The following is a 5,525-nucleotide window of genomic DNA, read 5'->3' as shown; positions in this document are numbered from 1 at the left end:
CGCTCGCTCCTTCACAAGGCAATCTGAATAAACCATAAGGACCTTCTGTCAGTTGGTGGGCGTGGCTTCAGTTATGCTGCTGAGCTGTTGTTGTGTGCTCAGCCTTCAACTACAGACATTAAATTAACATTGCTTTAAATGTACCTATGTATACAAAGGAGTTTCCCTCTCATAAAATAATACTTGTTTTTCTTAGACAGCCTAATCTATTCCAAATGAGCTAAAGGTAATTAGACTGAGGTTATCCTGGATGCCCAGGCTTGCATAATGTTGGCTAATGTTACCAAAATTAATATGTTAGTGTTAGTTAAAGCAGACATAGTTTATGGCCAGACACACAGGCATATGATTTCTGTATATACTGGTTCTGTATAAAGGTACGCTGTGGTATCTGGCACCAAGACGTTAGCAACAGATCCTTTAAGTAATGTAAATTGGGAGATGGGGCCTCCATGGATCAGACTTGTTTGTCCAGGACATCCCACAGCTAGTAAGTAAGTAAGTAAATTTTATTTATATAGCACATTTAAACATAGCAAAGCTAACCAAAAGTGCTGAACAGAGGAAGAAACAGTGAAATAGAAAACAGAATAAAACCAAATAGAGACAGACAATAAACAATAGTAAAAATTAGATTAAAACACCTGGGAGAAGTGAGATGCTTTCAGCCTCTTTTTCAAAATGATAATAGAAGATGCAAGGCAGATGTCCAGTGGCAACTGATTCTATAAACAAGGGGCAGTGACTGAAAAGCTCTATCCCCCTTAGTTTTTAAATTGGACCGAAGGACATACAAAAGAGACCTATCAGAAGATTTTAAAAATCTGCTACATGAATGTGGTGTAAGAAGATCTTTGAGATAAGGAGCTTGATCATTAAGAGTTTTAAATACAAACAACAGAATCTTAAACTGGATCCTAAAATGAACCAGGAGCCAATGGAGCGATGCTAAAATTGGGGTGACACGATCATATTTCTTTGCCTTGGTCAACACCCTTGCAGCTGCATCAGATACTCGATCGGATTGAGATCTGGGAAGTTTCGTGGCCAAGTCAACACCTTGAAATCTTTGTCAGGTTCCTCAAACCATTCCTGAACAATTTTTGCAGTGTGGCAGGACACATTATCCTGCTGAAAGAGGTCACGGTCATTATGGAATACCACTGCCATGAAGGGGTGTACTTGGTCTGCAACAGTGTTTTATAGGTACCTGGTATGTGTCAAAGTAACATCCACATGAATTCCAGGAGCCAAAGTTTCCCCGCAGAACATCACCCAGAGCATCACACTTCCTCCGCCGGCTTGCCTTCTTCCCATAGCGCATCCTGGTGCCATGTCTTCCCCCGGGTAGCGATGTACACGCACCTGGCCATCCACACAATTTAAAAGAAAATGGGATTCATCAGACCAGGTCACCATGGTCCAGTTCTGATGCTCATGTGCCCATTGTAGTGGGCTGTGGCTACACAGCATGCTGCAATGCACTGTATTCTGACACCTTTCTGTCATAGCCAGCATGAACTTTTTCAGCAATTTGTGCTATAGTAGCTCTTCTGTGTGATCAGACCAAACAGGCTGGCCTTCGTTCCCCACACGCATCAATGAGCACTGGGTGCCCATGACCCTGTCACCGGTTCACTATCCTTCCTTGGACCACTTTTGGTAGATACTAACCACTGCATACTGGGAACACCCCACATAACCTGCTGTTTTGGAGATGCTCTGACCCAGTCATCTAGTCATCACAATTTGTCCCATGTCAAAGTCACTCAGATCTTTACACTTGCCCATTTTTCCTGCTTCCAACACATCAACTTTGAGAACTGACTGTTCAATTGCTGCCTAATTTATCCCACCCCTCAATGTCAAGCAGTGTTATTCACTTCACTTGTCAGTGGTTTTAATGTTATGGCTGATCGGTTTATGAGACACAGTTGCATTGAGCCGGGGCATGGCTACTTAGCGATGGCGTTGAAGGTGGTATTAGCATGTTGAGCAGAATATACAGATGAGGAGGTGAGAGAGCTGCACAGATGAAAGGACTAAAGTGCTGCTGCAGTACTCTTTTTATATGGCAGCAAGGGCTGTTACTGCATTTGACTTGCCTTATAAGTGGTAATTTGCAGGTTGGAATGACATCATTGTTGACCTTGGCAAATTTGACATACGAAGTGGAAAAAATAAACATGAACACCTAAATATTTGTCTTTTGTTAGCAACAAGGTAGCAAACAGACAAACAAACAACAAATCTGTATAATTAAATTTATACAATGCCCTTCACCTTTAGTAAATATGAGCAAAGAAGGCTGTGAAAAATTGTCTGTATTGTTTAACCTTTTGATCTTTTGTTTAAAAAATTCACAAAAATACTCTGATCTCATTGATATCAAACAACTGCAAACACAACACAGGTTTATATATATAAAAAAAAACTTTGTTAAATATAGGTGTACAACAATTATTGGCACCCTTTTAGACAATGCTTTGTGCTACCTCCCTTTGCCAAGATAACAGCTCTGAGTCTTGTCCTATAATGCATGATGAGGTTGGAGAATACATGTCAAGGTATCCAAGACCATTCCTCCATACAGAATCTCTCCAGATCCTTCAAATTTCGAGGTCCATGCTGGTGGACTCTCCTCTTCAGTTCAGCCCACAGGCTTCCTATGGGTTTCAAGTCAGGGGACTGGGATGGCCATGGCAGAATCTTATTTTTGTAGTCAGTAAAACATTTTTGTGTTGAATTTGATGTACGTTTTAGATCATTGACCTGCTGGAAGATCCAACCACGGCCCATTTTAAGCTTTCTGGCAGAAGCAGTCAGGTTTTCATTTAATATCTGTTGATATTTGATAGAGTCCATGATGCCATGTATCCTAACAAAATGTCCAGGTCCTCTGGCAGAAGATCAGCCTCAAAACATTAAAGAGCCACCACCATAATTAACCGTGGGCATGAGGTACTTTTCCATATGGAAAACCATTAACCGAAGTGAAAATAGAACAACGTCAATGAAAGAAGTTCCATCCATCTATCCATTCATTTTCTGTACCGCTTATCCTTCAGGGCCTTGGAGAACCTGGAGTCTATCCCAGGGAGCATTGGGCACAAGGCGGGACAGGGTGCCACTCCATCTCAGGGCACAATCACACACACAGTCACACACACATTCATACAGTACGGACACTTTGAACATGCCAAATAGCCTACCATGCATGTCTTTGAACTGTGGGAGGAAACCAGAGTACCCGGAGGAAACCCCTTCAGCATGGGGAAAACATGCAAACTCTGCACACACAGGGCAGCGGCGGGAATTGAACTGGCGGTGTGAGGCGAAAGTGCTAACCACCAAACCACCGTGCACCCTAATGAAATAAGTTTATACTCAAGAAGTCAACACAGAATTTCATTACAAAATAAATCCGCCCCCCCAAAAAAACAAACAAAACAAAACAAACAAAAAAAAAAACCACCCAAGCAAAACGTTAATTTTGCCAATATTCCATTTACTTAGCATTTACATTTACAGCACTGGGCAGACACCTTTATCCTAAATCTAGTCGATTAAAAAAAGACAGGTTTGGTGTCTGATGTAGTTTTGTACTAGAACTATGAGGCTAATGTTGCAAACAATAGTAGAGGTTAAACTCACTTAAACTAACCAATGTAACATAGAAAAGTTGACATTTTGACTCCCACATCATGGGCAGGGTTGTCTGAATTCACAACATTCACACACAGTGAACTAATAGGCACCCAGACTCCCAAATTAAAAATGCAGAATTGTACCAGAAAGATGGATGATGCGGATATGGTTATTTGTATTTATAAATTTGAATTACCTGTGCTATTTGGTCAAATCTCAGTAAAACACATCATAGGGTATTCAGATATAATATGCATTTAATAAAATGTAGCATATTCATTCATGCATCTTCAGTAAGAGCTTTATCCTGGTCAGGGTCACAGTGGATCAAGAGCTTATCCTGACACACGCTGAATGAGACCATCAATTTTTTTTATAGAAAATATTTAAAACATGGCTGATCACCTATGTTGGGAGTAAGTACAAAATTTCATCTATTCTAAAACCTATAAATCTGTAGCTCACCTGTAATCCGAAGGAAACTTGGTGACAGATTTAGAGTGGTAGACTCAGTTGTAGAACCTTTTGCATATTTCAGAGGGGTCTACAATACGTTCTGTAGGTCTTACAGCCTATTTACTGTGGTAATATTACTTTAATTACATAAAGCATAAAAGTAAGTGACCAAAACAAACATTGTTTTCCATACTTATTGTGGGACCTTGTGACATTAGGGTACTAAGTAGTAGGTTCCACTATTCTGCTTGCTTACAGATAATCCAATATTAAGCTACATTGCTAACTATATAAACATGAAAGTCAATATTGGCTTCTAACTAGAAGAAGCTATATATATATATATATATATGTAAATAAAATCACAGTATACATTATGGTAATACAGTGCTCAAAAATCTTATTTAGGAATCATAAAGACACAGGACTATGGTAATCCCAGTTCAACTTAAAAAAAAGTGGATAACGTAATACCCAAACTTCCATATTGTTTCAGATCTTGTAACGGAATTATATTACATTGGTCTATCTACAGACAAATAATGGCAAGTCCTTTTACAAATACTGACACAGATATTTCTTTAGATGTTGCTTATAAACTCCCAGACTTGATGTACTAGTGATTAAACTGACACAAGGTTAATTGTGTAGTAGACTTTCATGCACTAACTAAATTCAGTTAAAGCTAGCTGGCCTGTCCGTTGACTTATAACGCATGTGTTGCAGCTATCGGAAATTCAATCGAAGCAAGAGCCATTTTACTTCCTCTGAATCAATAATGCTAGACATGTCTACTGCCTTGAAGCTGCATCTCTGACATCTCTGATCTCAGCTGTCTTTTCTGGAAAACAACATAAACACACCATGAGGAATAATGTAGCAGAAAGCATTAATATCAACTTGGTCTGATCATGCAAGTCTGCGCATCAAATTTAGTTAATTTGCAATTTTATTACATACAACACTTTTGATTTTTTTATTCAAATGATTCTGTATATGGTGCTTTGCTTAAAGATGACTGTAGATCGATGAGTGGAGTATATATACACACACAGCATACAGATGATATACAGCACCAGTATGCTGATTACTGTTATATCTGAATTAGGTATACTGTTAACATTAGGCTATACTGTAATATTTGATACATATGCATGTGCATATGCTACACGATTTAACAAGGTTCCCTACTTTTTAAGAACCAACATACAAACTGGAATTTAGAAGAAAAACTATTTCACAATATTTTGCTCAGTATTGATGGCAGCCCTTTTTTAAACAATAATATTCTGGAAGTTTCCCCCCAAAATTTTTTTGCACAATCCTTATTATATATCATTTATTGCAACCCTCAAATAAAATAAAATAAACCAACACTCATAACACTAATCTGTAGTGTTATATCTTGAACTTTTCATAAC

Source organism: Ictalurus furcatus, chromosome 5 (genome assembly GCF_023375685.1).
Source record: "Ictalurus furcatus strain D&B chromosome 5, Billie_1.0, whole genome shotgun sequence".
Classification (NCBI taxonomy): Eukaryota; Metazoa; Chordata; class Actinopteri; order Siluriformes; family Ictaluridae; genus Ictalurus; species Ictalurus furcatus.
Note: the sequence above shows the minus strand (reverse complement) of the source record.